Genomic DNA, 20,750 nt, shown 5'->3' with positions numbered 1-20,750 from the left:
AAGTTTGCAAGGTAGGAGATAAGGCACTGGCGGAGGTGAAGCTGTGAGGGTGGGCGTCGTGAGTCTTGTTTGGGTATCTCAGTCGGTGAACTACTTGGAGTAATTGAAATACTTGTTCTGTTAAGACCATTTAAAATTTAGTTTCCAAAGCAGTAAAACTTTTCTTCGGAATGGTATTTGTTGGGCTGGAGTCAACAAGAACGTAGGTCTTAATTAACAGTAAAACAACAGAACAAGAGATACATTTTTAATATCTGGGGTGTGCGATAACTTTTTATAAATAAGACGTTCAACGTAAAAAAAGTCAGTTTTGACTTCGTATATGGATCAGTTAGCATAACACTGAGAAGCAGCTCATAGAAGAGGATAAAGTGTTGCTGCTCCGAAGCGTACATACTGAAGTCAATGCTGGGTCTTTACTGCCAGTAGAAAAGTACAATACTGACACAATGTAGAAATGGAATATGAGAAGAGGAAAAACTGAGGTACAAACAGTAAGAGGTGAACTACAAATACGTATGTTGTCCCAATTAACGAACAGACCAAAATCATCTGAGGTGGAATGAGCATCTGGAATGAATAAACAACGAAAGATAACCAAGAAAAAAAGAAACTAAATGTATGGATGAGACGATACCGATAGTGGACAGGCCTCGCCACAAGTGGGTACTTTAACAATCTGCGTTGCTTAATAGTTGAACTGAAGAAGGGTAATATATCGGAAATGTGTACAGCATAAGAGTATGCGTAAGAAACTAGTAAAAAATAATCGTAAAAATTACTGATTGATAACATTCGCCAGCGTCAGCTGAATTTATATGTTAAAATAAGAAATTTCTTGCATTGTGAGAGCGAAGGGTGAAGGCTTTGAACCACTGATTCATGTACAAAGTCATAATAGACATGAGACCGTTTCATCAAATACAATAAGTAGATATCGAAGCCCCATAAGTAATATATCTTTCTCCGTCTTTCTCGGTCTTGGCTTTCATGAATCCGTCTCAGTTTCACACTTTTTATATTGGTCAGTTTTCAGAGTTCCCAAAGACTATGCTAATAATACTGCTATTGAGTGATCTAGTTTGCTTTGAGTGTTAAAAAAAAAAGAAAAAATAAACATTGTACTCACGAGAATGAAAGTTAAGCAAGAACAAAAAGGAAAACAAAATATCCTTTTCCAGTATTCGGATCATAAATGTTAGAGCACCATCACTAAAACGGCTATCAAACGAAATATTAATGATAGCACGCGCAGAATAATTACCTCTGTTTACGTATGGTCGGTACAAAGTGCAAAACGACACACGGGAGACGGGAGGCATAGAGGCGTAGAGGGAGAGAGAGAGAGAGAGCGAAAATGGAGGTATTTGCTGCAGTTATGTTAATGAGCGACGCAGGATAATCGTAAACAGTGCTGCCGTACATGATCTGCGCCCGAGGCTGGTGGAACAGGTGGCATTTTCCGTATCGGGAAACAGCCAGGCCACCAGCATCTCCCATTCCAACCAACAGGGGCTAGCATTGTCTCTTACTGACAACATGTGAGGGAACAGGTGTTGTCTCCCAGCTGACAAGTTACAGGTGGTTACAAAATACACCTCTGGACCACAAATCGATACCACTCCACGAAAAAACCATCGGTAGAAACTGTGCAACGGACATGTTTCATGTCGGTTGTTATAAAGTTTGCTGGGAAGAAACCACACTGCTGGGAAGGAACATTACCCTCTAAGCCCACTGAACAGTACAACACAGGGCTGCCACCAGGACACACTCAGAATGACGAGATACGGTCCTGTAATACTAATGATTATAGTAAATTTAATATCTGGTGTAAGGCACTATTTTTGCACGATGGCATGTAAATGCAGACTACTGGAAATTGTAGCGCAATCATTGGAAACAAAGTACCTACTCGACTACATGTAACTCTATGCAGACAAAAACATCCACTCAAAGACTTTCAACGCAACTACACAACCTAACCATCTTACTCTCGGACTGGGACGATAATGCGTGTTTCATTTCCTTGCTACGACAATCACAATAGCATTTAAAAACGAAGTTATTGTTGTCGACCAGCTAGAGGTCATCATAAGACTCTAAAACAGTGGTTGCCCACCAGGGCTAATTACCACCTGAGGGGTAAAATGCAATTTTCTGAGGGGTAGAAACTAAACGATTCCATTCTGTTTGAGTCACGAAACTAAATTATTTTCAAAAGATTATTTCTATTACCACAATTCAGTTTTGTAAGACCCTAAAATTGAGTACATAACTTATCAATAATTACTTTCTCAGTCAGTAGCATGAATTCGGTGGAAGTTACAGATTCCTCACATAATCCACCCACAGCACACATGTACTGTGTCTTGTCCTGTACATCACTGATGATAAATGTGAGACATGTACGTAGCAAATGCAAAGTATCTCCAAAAAAAATTTTCTCTAAGTTGTAGATGGTACCTGCAGTAGTCCATAAATTGCTTCATTGCTCGATTAGAAAGAGATAAATAAATTAATTGACAGCAAGACACAGCAGTAAGAGCTACTCTAGTGCTGTACACACTTCTACTGTTATCATAATTATTATTACGAGTGTTTAGGCACAGAGCATTAACAGCGTGAAGTCCTCCACTTTTTTGCCGGTTGAGAAGTAAGGCGTGCAGTAATGAAGTCATTTACGAACAGTCAGTATAGTGCACACATCTGAACTTGTCTGATTTCAAATGGGGTTGCAACGCGCAGGTCGGGAAAGTGCCGCATTGGAGAGAAGTAATGCAAGGGCGTTCTTTTCTGAGGAGTTGTGGGTAGCACTTATGATGCACCACTAATTCCCTCGTCATTCATTCTAAGACACACACTCACACACACACACACACACACACACACACACACACACACACACACACAGACACACACACCAAATATGGCTATTTCATGATTTTAAAAATAAATGTATTCCAAGAAAAGTCTTTAATTCCACCGTTTATTTAGGTGCTAAAGTAGATGATAAGGTGGGGGAACGGGGGTGGGGCAACAAATGGCACGGGAGTGTGGAGAGGGTGAGGTTCTAATGTGTGATTGCACTCAGGGATATTGACCTAATGAAACATGCTGAAAGCCGTGACGCAAGTTTGCTGTAGAATTTTCAACGAATTTACGTATGTATACGTCAGAAGTAGCTGACAAAGGTCATGAGAGAATTATATAGTCTCCATTGACAATACAACACTTGTTTAAAACGAGAGCAGTTGTTTGATCTCCTGAGATGGTAAACAACTCACAGAGTATGTGACTCCCGAATCCTATCTCTCTGGACTGATACATTAGTTATGAATGAACTGTGACAGAAGCCCGAATAACAGGGTACTGACGTACCAAGACATGCATTGAAACTATGAAATATTGAACCGATAATGCCTAGACACCAGCCTAAATCTGGATTTGCTTTAATGAAACCTGAAAGGAAAGGACGACCGATTGCCGTGCTCCATCATTTCGAAAAACTTTTCGTTAAGTCCATACGGGAAAACCATTTATGTTCCGACGGTTTTGTTAGACACTATCCTTGTGATGTTGTATCCACCTAGAGACTGAGATTGTGTAATTATCTATTAACTGCTTTTATTAATCGTAAATAATACACTTAAATCCAACAAACTACAATCAAAGAATACTAGTTTCAATAATATACTTGAGTACAGCATTGTTAATCAATAGTATTAGAATAGTTAGTGAGAGTCATATGAAAGTAGTGAAGATCGTTGTTATTTCTTCTACTTCCCACGACTGATCTACTTTCTACTGTATTTTCAACTACGGATAATTTGATTAGGCCTATTACTTACGAAACTTATTAATACATTATTTTCAATTAACAAAGGAACTGACATCTCAGTATTATTAAACTCATAACAACCGTTCCCACATCCTATTAAAAACAGTGAATGTTAGTTACCAGGATTGTTCGCACATTTCATTACCAGGCAGCGATCGGTATGCTATCTGCATATGGTTTTCATTTTACGAGGGTTGGAACTTTAATAGTGGCAACTATTTATTTACAGCTCGTACAAAATAGATACGTGTTTCAATGTTTTACTGACCTTAAAAGTAGTCACCAGCATTGTGTATAAACCGTTGCCAGCGATGTGGAAGTTGTTGGATACTCTTAGCAGCGCCAGTAGTGTTGACAGTTCGAGCGGCGCGGTCTATTGCGCGACGAATTTGTAGCAGTTCTGAAGCGAATGCCGTGAAGTGTTTCCTTCAGTTTATTAATCGAGTTGAACTCACGAGGGCTCAAGTCAGGGGAGTGCAGTAGCTGGTATAGCACTTAGCAGCCCCATCAGTCAAACAAATCAGTAATAGCTTGCACTGTACGTGCTTGAGCACTGTCCTGCAAAATGATGGTCAGGTCCTGTAGAAAGTATCATCACTTCTGTGTCTATGCTGTTCATTTTTGGAACATAACCTACGACCAGTTTAAGGCCCACCGCTTTGCGTGACCATGAGGATAAGTTTTCAATAGTATTTCTGAAAGTAAAGTAACATAATTGTTTAACTGCAACAATCTTAACAGTAATTGTTCGTGTTGCTTCTCAATGTCAAAGAAAGCCAGACAAATATTGGTGTTAGTAAAACGTTAACAAATAACAGTCCTAAAGAAATGATATTTAGTCGTGTTAAATAATAGTTTTGGGCATATGAATGATAGCTATAAGTTTAATTTATTTTGTATCCTTGTTGAAACATATGTGTGTCTTCTTTAAATAATTACTGAAGTATAGTGATAAATTCCATAAGTAACAGAAAGTGGGATTAATAATATTTATTACCAAGTGACCGTAGTAAGTGAAAGTAGTTATTAATTCAGTGTCGAAAATTGACTTCATCTTTTTGTGTAGACACTGTGCCCGATTTGGGCTGGCGGCCGTTTTATTAAGCGAAACAGTTTATTGTTATAACAGGCTTTGTCTGATAAAAGGTTTCCAAAAGTAATTATTCTCCCTGCTATTCCCCCAGACTGTATGATTCGGAGAAAAATAGTTCGATACCTTACCATTGGGTTGAACACGGTTAAAATCTCTCTCTCCTAGAGTCGATGGTTTGGAGTGTTCATGCTGCGTGATTTCGTGATGGTGTTCCTGCCGCTACTTACTGCACAGTTCAGACATTCCGAATCGCGGATCTTCCGTCTTTACAGTCGTAGAATTAAACGTTCTGGTACCGTATTGACGAGAACGCGAAAGTACCGTTGCAAAGCGATCGATACCGAAAAGCCATAGTCCAGTTAACTGTGCTTGTCTTTATTTTTACCACGTGCGCAAGGCCCTGGCAGCCTACTGACTTAAACACTGCGCGGAGGTCACTGGCAGCGATGACAGCACAACAAACAATTTTGATATCGCGTGGATAGCTTTCATCCGCTGTCAGTGACGTCACGTGAAGTCAGCTGACGAGGGAATGTGTGCACAGGGGGCTACGAGGTGATTGCTCTCACACCCTAGTTCCGTGAGCGCTATCACGTACTTGTTTCAAATTGTTTATCGGGTATGCGCGTGCGCGTGTTTGTCTGTATGTTTATGTGTGAGAGACTGAAAGATGATCTGGAAACATATACCCCACTGTTTCCAGATCTTCTTTCTGTCCCTCACACACACACATACAGACAAACACGCGCACGGGCATACGCGGTAAACAATTTGAAACAAGTACGTGATAGCTCAATGGATAAAACGATTTCCTATTGCTTTCCAACAGTACTGGATATGGGTATGTGTTTTTGCGTGTTTGTTGGTGCGGGGCAGGAGACGTTGCGGAAATTGAGGGGGGTTGTGTTCCTTGAACAGTAAGGGGCTGCAACAGGGATGTTTGGAAGGTTCCTGAATCGTAAGCCTCCGCTCTGTATTACGATTTATTATTGTTTCATCGGCTAAAATGATCAATATGCTGTTACTGATGTCGATTTGATCGTTCACTATTCAGTATAAGAGCCATTTGTTTATGGAAATTTTCCTGTAATGGTAGGGGACTTCTGTTATGGCGAGTGATTCTTGCGATCTTCGTGACTTGCTCGATGGACCATGCCTGTGCTGTATTCGATGTTCTACGAATGAGGAAAGACCTTGCAATTCCATCTTCTTATATTCTCTTCGCTCAATATTTTGAAATTTCAGCTCATCATTGTTAAGTGCATATATGTGACAGGTTGTTGTTTCTTGTTTCTTATGTTACATTGCCTCTTAAACATATATGCTGTTTCTATGCATATGTTACTGTGTACCATATACATTTACAAGGCTCGTCGTCAATGTTTCTGTATTCTGTGCTTGTTTTGGGAGTACCGTCGTTTTAGCCGTGGCGTTCTGTGCCCCTAGTGCCTTTTCCTTATTTACCTGTACTTATTTCTTTACCCTGATTGTTGAGTTTATGTACTATGTGCGTCTTATATCCATCGTTTTAGCCGTTTGTTGTACTGATTCTATTTTAATGTGCTTTGTATAGTGGTTCAGTTGCAAACATCGCATTTGATTTGCTCTTTTCTGATTCTAGATATAGAACCTCACGTCAATCAGTGTATAATGTCACGCATTTCGATGGAAATATCGGACGCCATTATCTGCTGATACTTCCACATTGCCGTGTGGATTATGACATGCTGACAAATAGAAACATTTAACTTTTCTGTGTGTGGTATTGCTCGATTACACTGAAGGGACTTAAACATACTAATTTCCAATTGAATAAGGCGTTTATCTCTACAAATGAAAATATAAACGTTCGTTCGTCAAAATCTTAAATCTCCGAAAGGTCTTCGCCGCTTACTTCGAAATTTGGCTACAACGATGCTTGCCAATATGCGTATCTTTCGTAAAACTATTTTTAATATATATATAATATATCAATAAAAATGTGATATATAAAGGAGAAAAGTTACTATCGCAAATCTCGGTAAGTTTTTATGCGATTTCTTTCAAAATTTTACACATACTCTGGTGAGCATTCGAATGCTATATATATAGAGTTTCTCCTTAGTCACACACACACACACACACACACACACACACACACACACACACACAGGAAACATTGCTACCAAACATTTCAAAAAGTACTCTAATGATTTACTTTGAAATTTTGCACGTTACTGCAATAAACGTATGGAAAAATACAGTCTATTTGTTTTTAATGATGAAATGTTGTTTGGAAACAGGAAAGTTTTACTTACGGGTTATCTGCGTATGATTACCAGAACACTATTACAAAATCTGAATTTGTAATAACAATAAACAAAGGCCGATGTCGGAGACAGGCGGGAATAGGAGGTGGACAGAGGGGTGGGAGCAAATGGACATCAAAACCGTAAACGATTAGGTAGACGGAGAGAAGGGATAGAAGGAGAGAGGGAGGAGGAGGAGGAGGAGACGGAGGTAAGAAGGGGGTGGGAGGTGATAGAGAGGGGGAGTGAAAGGGGCAGGAAGAGATGGAGAAAGTGAGGAAGAAGAAGATGGAGGAAGAAAAGGGGGGCCGGCCGTTGTCGCCGAGCGGTTCTAGGCGCTTCAGCCTGGAACCGCGAGACCGCTACGATCTCAGGTTCGAATCCTGCCTCGGGCATGGATGTGTGTGATGTCCTTAGGTTAGCTAGGTTTAAGTAGTTTTAAGTTCCAGGGAACTGATGACCTCAGATGTTAAGTCCCATAGTGCGCAGAGCCATTTGAATCAAGGAAAGGGGTAAAAGGTGATGGACAGAGAGAAGGGAAGAGAGGGAGTGTAGGAAGAGATGGAGAGAAAGGGGGAAGAAGAAGATGGGCATAAAGAAGGGGGAGGAAGTGATGGACCAAGAACAGGGGAAGGAGGAGCAGATGTACAAAGAGAGGGGAAGAGGAGATAGACAGAGACAGGGTGGAGAAGGAGCTTAGGGCTTATATCCAGTTCCCAAATATATTACAAATGAGTGTGTTACGATTTATTTGTTTTCTATTTATCCAGGCTCAGCCACAGTAACGTTTCGCAGGGAACAGGTAATTTTAAATAAATAACTGCCTCACGCATGAAAACTGCTTCTTTTAAGAAACTTAACTCGGCTGTGGACCCAAATATAAGAAAGATCATAACGTCGTTTTATAATAGCTAGTCCGGTGCACACATATACACTGAGCAACCCAGTTAAACCGTCACTTTTTCAAAACCCCTTGATTGTCTCCCACTGCCACACACAAATTAGAAACTTGTATCAAAGGTGCCTAGAACCTTCTTCGCGATGCTTCAACCAGCAAGGTATCAACACGTCCGGGAAAAGGCCATAGCTCGGACGTTCATGTAAGATGTGTTGATGATGTCACACTGGAACCAAATTTCCCCACAGATCTTTCCAACGCAACTGCGGACGTCGTCAGTCTGCAACACTATTGAACGTAGTCGCCCCCATACGGAGTGTTGTACGACCAAAATTTTTTCTGTGGCGTAAGGACAGTTCAAATCCATTCGAAGGAAATTTGAACGTGATCTGAAGCAGCAAAGAGTGTTTATGCTTATCCAGTCCCCCTGCTTCACGCCCTCCTGTGTCATGATAACGCTGGAGGGGGAGGAGGGGTGGGTAGTAACGTTACGCGTATGCAGGCGAGCGATACGGCCGCCCAGATGTACCTGTCGCAGGGCTGAACGCTCGTGGGCCCGGGGCTCATGGCGGGCCGCAGCGGTAGCTCCAGACCACCCAGGAGACCAAAAGAGAGACCTTTCAGACAAGCTGAAAGATACCTTACTACAGCATTTTGACAGTCTATAATAATTTACACTCAAATATTAATGTAAATCTGAATACACTGGCGATCTCAGATAAATGAGGTACATCCAGTGACACAACTACAGAAGTTAACATTTAACAGTGAATAAACATTTTCACAACGAACTTCTGAACCAACAACTTTTAAATCGAAACTTCCTGGCAGATTAAAACTGTGTGCCCGACCGAGACTCGAACTCGGGACCTTTGCCTTTCGCGGGCAAGTGCTCTACCATCTGAGCTACCGAAGCACGACTCACGCCCGGTATTCACAGCTTTACTTCTGCCAGTATCTCGTCTCCTATCTTCCAAACTTTACAGAAGCTCTCCTGCGAACCTTGCAGAACTAGCACTCCTGAAAGAAAGGATATAGGGGAGACATGGCTTAGCCACAGCCTGGGGGATGTTTCCAGAATGAGATTTTCGCTCTGCAGCGGAGTGTGCGCTGATATGAAACTTCCTGGCAGATTAAAACTGCGTGCCCGACCGAGACTCGAACTCGGGACCTTTGCCTTTCGCGGGCAAGTGCTCTACCATCTGAGCTACCGAAGCACGACTCACGCCCGGACTCACAGCTTTACTTCTGCCAGTATCTCGTCTCCTACCTTCCAAACTTTACAGAAGCTCTCCTGCGAACCTTGCAGAACTAGCACTCCTGAAAGAAAGGATATAGCGGAGACATGGCTTAGCCACAACCTTCACTTTTAAATCACTTGATGCGATGTCAGCAAACTATATTTCAGATGATAGCTACCATCCCTGAAAGCCATTCCTCTGTAGTTATTTTATATATTCTCTTATGACGTCTTTTATGACTCTCCACATTTACACAGCACAGTATGAGTACCTCACATTCTGTAATGCTTGTGCAGTCATCTAATGAATAGTTTACCATTTTGTCTCTAAATTTGTAATTATTGTGAATGAACTGTGATGGAATATTTATAACATTTGATTCTTTTTTAAATGTTGTAACATATTGGTTTAGCCCGAGAAGTGGTAATGTTGATTCAAATCACGCCTGTAACACGTAAGAACGATGTATTTTTGGTGGGGACGGCCTTCAGCCAATGGAACAGGAGGCGGTAGTGGAACGCTACGGGCTTCAAGTGGAGACTGGGACTTTTCAAATGAAGAGCTCTACGAAACGACTGGGGACACGTCATGTCGAGTTCTAGAAGGAGGCAGACCTGTCTCCGGTAACGTGGGTGATTCAGTCGCATAGGTGACTTATTCTGAGCGGTGAACGGCCACCACCCTTCCTTAATTTCTCAAGGTACTTTGTAGTTCGAAACGTTTGATTGTGCCCCAGAGTAGAACTCTAAATTTTTCCGCTTGCAATACGGAACTGCGCGTAGGCAGAGTATGAGTTACCACTCTTTGTATCGCATGTGCTAATTTCTAAATCGTTAGGTTGAACTCTGAATTATTTTGAGCTGGTGAATCTTTGGTGTACTGTGATCACGAAATGGCTTAGTTTTCGCGAGTCTTTGATGCCTATTTAGTTTGGGAATTTTGTTGCCATTTTCGTGACGCTCCAAACGTAAATTTACTGCATTTGAGAGCGGTTTTTTTCTTGTCTGTATTTTAACTCAGTATCGTAGGATCACTTCCCGCATCTTTGAGAAATCCTTTCTTGGATAAACATTATTCAACATAATTCTCTGTCGTCTATATCAATTACAGATATTAGAAAAGAACCCTCGTTATTTAAGTATTCATTTAACTTTTATTTTGTATTTCTGTACGTTTCATTAACTTGTAACTCTAGCCAATCTGCAGATTATTTCACTGCTGGATCGCAGCAACAGGTTATTATTTGCAGCAGAGTAACTGCAGGGCATGAAAGCAGATGTGCCGGCTCGACTCCATGACTACAAAGAGCTGTTCTTTTTAAAAAGAGCCGTGCGTATCCCAGATATCTAAAGTACAGATAACCACAGATAGAGACGAAACTGGTTCGCTCATACGGGATGCTGTTTAGAAGAGCAACTACTAGACAGTACCTGTCACGTACAGTCACAGGCGGACGGTAGGTACGGGGGCGGGGAGGAGGGGATGCGAAACAATTCATGCGTAAATAAAACGGCAGAGGGTTCAGTGTGAAAGTGGAATAAACTTAACCGTTACTACACACGGCTGAGTCAAGACATTGATGTAAAATGAAATGGTACTGAAAGACGTAATATGATCTGTGCTGTTATCCTTTCAAAGACAACATTTTTGTACCCAGAATTCTGAGAAACCGCCGGCTGAAGTGGCCGTGCGGTTCTAGGCGCTGCAGTCTGGAACCGCGAGACCGCTACGGTCACAGGTTCGAATCCTGCCTCGGGCATGGATGTGTGTGATGTCCTTAGGTTCGTTAGGTTTAACTAGTTCTAAGTTCTAGGGGACTACTGACCTCAGTAGTTGAGTCCCATAGTGCTCAGAGCCATTTGAACCATTTTTTCTGAGAAACCTTAGTACTCCTAAACGAACGAGACAGATTTTTGTTTTAGACAACACGGTCATTTTTCGCAACTAAACGTGTTCTGTTTGTTAACTACCCTCCACTCGTTTCATATCGCAGAAAATAATTATGGAAACAGGCAAGTGGCGCGAGAGGAGGTTACAACATCATGCTATCTGCAGTGCATTAATGGAGTTTATCTTCACCCTGTATGATGTGCACTCTACGGTTAGGCGAATTTGGTTGACCCACAGTGTTAACAACAACGTAGAAAATAAATTTTGTTAGTGACGAGAACAGTAATGACAAATCTGTTCTCGACAACTTCCCAAACGTAAAAACTACTGATGGGATCAATTGCAAACTCAATCAAAAACGATCTGTTCGACGTAATATGTAATAGAAACCTGCAAAAACTGTGCAAACTATGAGTGTACCATGGAGGAGACGTGTCTATAGAACGAGCATTCAGATGCACAACAGTATTTTTATGGTCGACACATTCTGTCGCCAAAGTTCGATTGGCATCCGCAGTGACAACTGTCATATCAGATCACGAGCTCCCAGGTTCGATTACCGGCCGAGTTGAGGATTTTCTCCGCCCAGGGACTGGGCGTTTGTGTTGTCGTCATCATCCGGGAAAATCGCGAGACTGAACAGTGACAAGATTGAAACTTTGTATGGACGCAGATGACCGCGCTGTTGAGCGCCCAAAAACCACAAATCATCAACAACTATTATACGACATTATTGTTACCAGTAAATGAGGAGTACATATATTAAGGTTTAAGCACAAGTATAAAATGTAAACAAGCAGTGTTCCTCGAAGACGCGTGACAATGATGGTTTGATATTGGCAACATGCTCAGTGCCTTAGACTCACTCCATAGATATCCCTGTTCTGTGGAGTGGGTACTTGCTGTTACCTACTGTTAACCAATTTCCAAGAACTTATAAGGGGCGTTCAAAAAGAAAGGATACGAAGTCGTAACTGCCGTCTGTGTCACGTCTGCTGTGCAGAGAGCTATGTTAATTTAAGTATTAACTGTATTTTTCTTACTTGTCACTTCTAGTTCCGTGTGTTTTTGCTTTTAGGAAGCTTTAATAGTCGAGTGTTAGTAATAGTGTTCCATAGATTTCGTGTTTGTTTTGAATACAGAGAGAGATAGTCCCTTTAGTCAGCCACAGTGCCAGTAGTGCTAGTGTTTGTTTTGAATACAGTCCAGAGACAGGTAGTGCTATTTTCATTGTTTTCTACAAGAAGTGTCTAGTAACCACAGTTTAGTCAACTATCAGCCGCCTTTAGTGAATTAGCAGCCTAGTTAAAAGTTGATTAACTCTCTACAGTAAATTGAAATTTTAGGATGGATATGATGTGTGACTGGTGTGTACGGACGCAGGAGGAGCTGGCCACTGTTCGCGAACAGATGAACGTGTTGCTGGCCACGGTCAGCCGTCTTCAGGCTGCTGCCTCGGAGTGTAGCGGCAGTGGGGAGTCTGGTGCGTCGCATGGTACACCCCAGGTGTTAATGCTTCACCCACTGTCCCTGCTGTCGAGACATCTTCGCGGGTACTGGGCGCGGTTGGGCCACCCTCTCCCCAAGGGGAGTGGCGGGTTCAGCGGCGTTCGCGGCGCACGAGGCGCAGGGTCAATGTGGAGGTTGGCCGTGTGGCATCGCCCGCTTTGCCTGTGCGTGGACATGTGGCAGCTCCTTCAGCAAGGTCCGAGCAGGCACACGGGGGGAGGGGTTTATTAGTTATTGGGAGCTCTAACGTTAGGCGGGTGATGGAGCCCCTTAGGGAAATAGCGGAAAGGTCGGGGAAGAAGGCCAGTGTTCACTCTGTCTGCTTGCCGGGGGCTCTCATCCGAGATGTGGAGGAGGCCTTTGCCGGCGGCGATAGAGAGCACTGGGTGCACCCGACTGCAAATTGTTGCTCATGTCAGCACCAATGACTCCTGCCGTCTGAGTTCAGAGGTCATCCTCAGTTCATACAGGCTGTTGGCGGAGTTGGTGAAGGCGGAAAGCCTCGCTCGCGGGGTGGAATCTGAGATAACTATTTGTAGTATCGTTCCCAGAACCGATCGCCGTCCTCTGGCTTGGAGCCGAGTGGAAGGCTTAAACCAGAGGCTCAGACGATTCTGCGGAGATCTGGGGTGCAAATTTCTCGACCTCCGCTATCGGGTGGAGAAATGTAGGGTCCTCCTGAATAGGTCAAGCATGCACTACACGCAGGAAGCGGCTACAAGGGTAGCGGAGTACGTGTGGAGTGCACATGTGGGTTTTTTAGGTTAGAGAATTCCCTCCCTAGGCCCGACAAGACGGCTCCCGAGACGCGGCAAGGTAGGAGTACGCAAAATGCAACAGGGAATAACAATATTAATCTGCTAATAGTAAACTGCAGGAGCGTCTATAGAAAGGTCCCAGAACTGCTCTCATTAATAAACGGTCACAATGCCCACATAGTACTAGGGACAGAAAGTTGGCTGAAACCAGATGTAAACAGTAATGAAATTATAAACTCAGATTGGAATGTATACCGCAGAGACAGGCTGGACAGTGAAGGGGAAGGCGTGTTTATAGCGATAAGAAGTGCAATAGTATCGAAGGAAATTGTCGGAGATCCGAAATGTGAAATAATTTGGGTGAAGGTCACGGTTAAAGCAGGCTCAGACATGGTAATTGGATATCTCTATAGGCCCCCTGGCTCAGCAGCTGTTGTGGCTGAGCACCTGAAGGATGGTTTGGAAAATATTTCGAGTAGATTTCCCCACCTTGTTATGGTTCTGGGTGGAGATTTTAATTTTCTGGATATAGACTGGGAGACTGAAACGTTCATAACGGGTGGCAGGGACAAAGAATCCAGTGAAATTTTTTTAAGTGCTTTATCTGAAAACTGTCTCCCATAAGTCCAACCCCTCGTCCAAGTCGTGGGAGATAGGCAACGGCACAAAGTAGGGGACTGCCTATAGCGGCGATGTACAGCGGGGACTTCGTGTGCCCCAGGACCGCTGCGGTAGCTGGGAAGGCCCTATGGGAACCCTGAAACGTGACGGCTAACGGGGCTCTGGTGAAGCTGCGATAGGCCTAGCAAGCCAGTAGTGGATAAATCAACTGCTTTCAAAAAGGGAACATGCCTCGGATCACGGAACGGATTTAAAGGAAACCGACCAAGTAATGGAAAAGGATTACGAGATGGTTTACGACTGGGCACCTTAAACGTAAGGACTCTAACTGGGAAGTTAGAAGAAATTGTAGAAATGATGGAAAGGAGGAAATTGGACATCTTGGGACTTGCTGAGACTAGGTGGAGAGGAGCTGGTGAAAAATCACTAAGTAAAGGATGTAAACTGTACTGGATAGGGAATGAGAGGGGAAGAAATGGAGTGGCAATAGTGGTCAGAGAGGGTCTGCAGGAGGAGGTGGAAGGTATCAATGATCGAATGATAAAAGCCAGAGTACGAGTGAAAGGAAAAAGCATTGAAATCATCCAAGCATATGCCCCACAGGTGGGGTGTACAAAAAAGGAGAAGGAGGAATTTGAAGATGACATGCAAAAGCAGCTAAATGGAGGTAATCAGATTATAATAGGGGACCTCAATGTACATGTTGGCACAGACAGGAAAGGATTCGAGGAGATAATGGGACCAGAGGGCTGGGGGAACCGAAATAGAGAAGGAAAATTGTTGCTGGAATTCTGCAAGAGGAATGGGCTGGCGATCGCAAATTCCTGGTACGAGAAGAGAATTAGTCGCAAAATAACTTGGTACAGTGGAGACTGGTCCCAAACTTCAGTAGTAGACTATGTACTAGTGGATAGGCAGATGATGAGCAGCCTCACAGATGTTAAGGTCATTCCATCTGAGGCCTTAGACAGTGACCATCGGCTGTTGGTAGCCACCCTGAGAGAGAAAAAAGATAGGAGGGCAACAGACATACAGGAGAAAAGGTTGAAGACATGGATGCTGAAAGAGGATGAACGGAGGACCCAGTACCAGACACTGATCAGGAAGAAGCTGCCAAAGGAAGATCAGAGAACAGTGGAAGAAGAATGGGGAGATTTTAAGAGGGCTCTAGTTGAGGCAGCTGTGACTGTGTGCGGAAGAACTAGCACAAAGAGGAGAAGTAAGGAAACCCCATGGTGGAACAACATATGTAAAGAGGTTGTACTTCGAAAGAACAAAGCCTTCAGAGAATGGTTCCAGACCCGAACAGAGGAAGCTAGGGTAAAATATAAGGGAAGCAAGAAAGCGGCACAGACCATAGTAAGGGCGGAGAAGAAGAAGTGGATGGAAAAATGGACAAGAATGTTAGAAGAGGACAGTGAAGGGAACAAAAAAGTACTTTTCACCATGGTAAGAAATAAGAGGAAAGACAGAAGCGAGTGCCTGAGGATCATGGATAATAATGGAAGAGTTGTGGAGGAAATGCATGAGCTCAAAAAGATTTGGAAGGAGTACTTTGAAGATCTGTTGAATGCCGTCAAGCGGGTAACTAACAGCGATGGAGAGCCTAAGGCAGCAGACGATTATAACAGTGGGGAAATTCATGATCTAACTTGGAATGAAGTGGAAGAAGCCATAAAGAGGATGAAAGGGGGCAAGGCACCAGGTTGGGACGAAGTAACAGTGGATATGATACGAGCAGCAGGAGAAGTAGGAACCCAGTGGCTATACAGAGTGCTGAGGGTGGTGTGGAAGAAGAACAGAATTCCTGAGGATTGGAAGAAAGGAATTATAGTCCCGATCTTCAAGAAAGGGGATAAAAGTAGATGTGAGAACTACAGAGGAATCACCCTGCTATGCCACTGTGGAAAAATCTATGAAAAGATCCTGGAGAAGAGAATACTTCAAGAAAGGGGATAAAAGGAGATGTGAGAACTACAGAGGAATCACCCGGCTATGTCACTGTGGAAAAATCTATGAAAAGATCCTGGAGAAGAGAATACTTCAAGAAAGGGGATAAAAGGAGATGTGAGAACTACAGAGGAATCACCCGGCTATGCCACTGTGGAAAAATCTATGAAAAGATCCCGGAGAAAGGAATAAGAAGCAGTATTGAAAGTAGACTGCAAGAGGAGCAGTATGGTTTCAGACAGGGAAGATCAACAACGGACCTCATATTTGCGGTAAGGCAACTGCAGGAAAGGCACTATGAGTACGGGAAGGACTTAATCATGGCCTTTTTAGATATTGAGAAGGCGTATGACAGTATCTATAGGGACAAGCTCTGGGATGTGCTGAACGCAAAAGGGATAGATGAAGAGATAACACGAAAAGTCAGAAAAATGTATGAGGGAAGTGAGAGTTGTGTGAAAGTGGGGAGGGAACGTACTGCATGGTTCAAGCTGGAAAATGGGCTGCGACAGGGAAGTGCACTTTCGCCATTATTCTTTATTATTGTTATGGATGAAATCCTACAGCAAGTATCAGATGCAATTGGAGATCATAAAATGAAAGCAGTGCTTTTTGCCGATGACCTGATGTTATGGGGAAATTGCGAGAAGGAGGTGCAAGAGCAGTTAGATGTATGGGAGGCAACGGCAGCACAATATGGAATACATTCCTCTGCAAAGAAAAGTGAAATAATTGTCACAACAAGGAAGAAGAAAAGGCCAAATGTGGATATAACCTGTGGAGGGGAAAAGCTACAAGTGGTAGAGAACTTCAAGTACCTGGGAAGCATGATTGAAAGTAAGGGGGGAAACGCAATGGAAATAAATGAAAGGTGCAGAAAAACAGGGCAGTTCTTCAAATGCATTAGGGGGCTTATTTGGAGCAAGGAGGTGCCACAGAAATCCAAGGGAATTATATACCGAACCTACTTTGTCCCCATATTGGCATACGGAAGTGAGACATGGGTAATGCACAAAAGCGACAAAAGTAGAATACAAGCTAGTGAAATGAAGTTCCAGAGGAGCAGGTTGAGTGTAACAAGACGAGACAGATTGCGAAATGTGCATGTGAGGGAAAGACTAAAGGAGGAACCAGTACAGGAAAGGATAGAAAAATCAAGACTGCAGTGGTATGGACACATGAGAAGAATGGATGAGGGAAGAATTCCAAAGAGGATGTTTGATCTGCAACTGGAGGGGAAGAGGCCCAGGGGAAGACCAAGAGATAGATGGGTGAAGGGAGTGAAGGAATGTGTGACGAGAAGAGGAGAGAACTGGACGAAGGTGGAAGAGGGGGAATGGTGGAAAGACAGAACACGATGAAGAGGCTTGTGTTCCCGACAGACCCAGCCAGTGGCTGGAAACTGTCCAAGATGATGATGATCTGAAAACTACCTTGAGCAGTTAAACAGAGAACCGACTCGTGGCGATAACATATTACACCTTCTGGTGGCAAACAGACCCGAAGTATTTGAAACAGTTAACGCAGAACAGGGAATCAGCGATCATAAAGCTGTTACTGCATCATTGATTTCAGCCGTAAACAGAAATATTAAAAAAGGTAGGATGATTTTTCTGTTTAGCAAATGTGACAAAAAGCAGATTTCAGAGTACCTGATGGCTCAACACAAAAGTTTTGTCTCAAGTACAGATAGTGTTGAGGATCAGTGGATAAAGTTCAAAACCACTGTACAATATGTGTTACATGAGTATGTGCCAAGCAAGCTCGTAAGAGATGGAAAAGAGCCACCGTGGTACAACAACCGAGTTAGAAAACTGCTGCGGAAGCAAATGGAACTTCACAGCAAACATAAACATAGCCAAAGCCTTACAGACAAACAAACATTACGTAAAGTTGTTGGTTGTTGGGATGTTTAAGGGGGGACTAATTTACATGAAGTGAGGAGGAGGGCTATGCGAGAGGCGTTCAATGAGTTCGAAAGTAAAGTTCTATGTACTGACTTGGCAGAAAATCCTAAGAAATTTTGGTCTTATGTCAAAGCGGTAGGTGAATCAAAACAAAATGTCCAGACATTCTGTGACCAAAATGGTTCTGAAACAGAGGATGACGGACTAAAGGCCGAAATACTACATGTCTTTTTCCAAAGCTGTTTCACAGAGGAAGACTGCACTGTAGTTCCTTCTCTAGATTGTCGCACAGATGACAAAATGGTAGATATCGAAATAGACGACAGAGGGATAGAGAAACAATTAAAATCGTTCAAAAGAGGAAAGGCCGCTGGACCTGATGGGATACCAGTTCGATTTTACACAGAGTAAGCGCAGGAACTCGCCACCCTTCTTGCAGCGGTGTACCGTAGGTCTCTAGAAGAGCGTAGCGTTCCAAAGGATTGGAAAAGGGCACAGGTCATCCCCGTCTTCAAGAAGGGACGTCGAACAGATGTGCAGAACTATAGACCTATATCTCTAACGTCTATCAGTTGTAGAATTTTAGAACACGTATTATGTTCGAGTATAATGACTTTTCTGGAGACTAGAAATCTACTCTGTAGGAATCAGCATAGGTTTCGAAAAAGACGATCGTGTGAAACCCAGCACGCGCTATTCGTCCACAAGACTCAGAGGGCCATAGACACGGGTTCCCAGGTAGATGCCGTGTTTCTTGACTTCGGCAAGGCGTTCGATACTGTTCCCCACAGTCATTTAATGAACAAAGTAAAGAGCATATGGACTATCAGACCAATTGTGTGATTGGATTGAAGAGTTCCTAGATAACAGGACGCAGCATGTCATTCTCAATGGAGAGAAGTCTTCCGAAGTAAGAGTGAGTTCAGGTGTGCTGCATGGGAGCGTCGTAGGACCGTTTCTATTCACAATATACATATATGACCTTGTGGATGACATCGGAAGTTCACTGAGGCTTTTTGCAGATGATTCTGTGGTATATCGAGAGGTTGTAACAATGGAAAATTGTACTGAAATGTAGGAGGATCTGCAACGAATTGACGCATGGTGCGGGGAATGGCAATTGAATATCAATGTAGACAAGTGTAATGTGCTGCGAATACATAGAAAGAAATATCCCTTATCATTTAGCTACAATATAGCAGGTCAGCAACTGGAAGCACTTAATTCCATAAATTATCTGGGAGTACGCATTAGGAGTGATTTTAAATGGATTGATCATGTACAGTTGATCGTCGGTAAAGCAGTTGCCAGACTGAGATTCATTGGAAGAATCCTAATGAAATGCAGTCTGAAAAGAAAGGAAGTAGGTTACAGTACACTTGTTCACCCACTGCTTGAATACTGCTCAGCAGTGTGGGATCCGTACCAGATAGGGTTGATAGAAGAGATAGAGAAGATCCAACGGAGAGCAGCGAGCTTCGTAACAGGATCATTTAGTAATCGCGAAAGCGTTACGGAGATGATAGATAAATTCCAGTGGAAGACACTGCAGGAGAGACACTCACAAGGAAACCTCCCCATCGCACCCCCCTCAGATTTAGTTATAAATTGACACAGTGGATAGGCCTTGAAAAACTGAACACAGATCAATCGAGAAAACAGGAAGAAGTTGTGTGGAACTATGAAAAAATAAGCAAAATATACAAACTGAGTAGTCCATGCGCAAGATAGGCAACATCAAGGACTCTGTGAACTGAGTAGCGCCCTGGTCATGTGCTTAGCGTGAGCAGTTGCAGAACGAGAGGTCCTTGGTTCGAACCTTCCCTCAAACGAAGATTTTACTTTCTTTATTTTCGCAAAGTTACGATCTGTCCGTTCATTCATTGACGTCCCTGTTCACTGTAATAAGTTTAGTGTCTGTGTTTTGCGACCGCATCGCAAAACCGTGCGATTAGTAGACGAAAGGACGTGCTTCTATACGACACTGGTGACGGCATGTGCGTCACATGATAGGAACATGTTGTCGACCCACCTAACTTGCACACTTGGCGAATGGGTAAAAAGATTCTTCTACCTTGCACGATTTAGGTTTTCTTGTGGATATGATAATCACTCCCAAAAAAGTGATGAAAACATAAGAGTTTGTCACATAAACTACAACAAATGAATGCAACAGTTTCACAGTTGCGCAGTTTTCCCTGTGCTCTCAAAACATATGGTTTTTACGTTTTCAAATGTTTCCGTGTGTAGACCGTCAAATCCTGCATATGTCCAAGCAAATCTGAACATGTTCTGGAATTTTGGAGAGCGAAGTTGATTATGTGTGAGTGCCTGAACTTTGATAATTGGCTGAAAATAAAAAATTAAACTTTTCCCTAGAGAGAAGACTTGAACCAGGGACCTCTCGTTCCGCAGCTGTTCACGCTAACCACGAACCCACGGCGCTCGTATCCTCAGACTCTACTTGATGTTACGTACCTTGCACATCGACTACTCAGTTTGTATATTTTGCTTATTTTTTTCATAGTTCCACACAACTTCTTCCTGTTTTCTCGATTGATTTGTGTTCAGTTTTTCAAGGCCTATCCCTGTGCCAACTTATAACTAAATATGAGGGGGGTGCGATGGGGAGGTTCGCTTATCAGTAGCTCGGTACGGGCTTTTGTTGAAGTTTCGAGAACATAGCTTCACCGAGGAGTCAAGCAGTATATTGCTCCCTCCTACGTATATGTAGCGAAGAGACGATGAGGATAA

Source organism: Schistocerca piceifrons, chromosome 5, assembly GCF_021461385.2.
Source record: "Schistocerca piceifrons isolate TAMUIC-IGC-003096 chromosome 5, iqSchPice1.1, whole genome shotgun sequence".
Lineage (NCBI taxonomy): Eukaryota > Metazoa > Arthropoda > Insecta > Orthoptera > Acrididae > Schistocerca > Schistocerca piceifrons.
The sequence above is the reverse complement of the archived record's forward strand: the minus strand, read 5'-3'. Positions refer to the sequence as shown.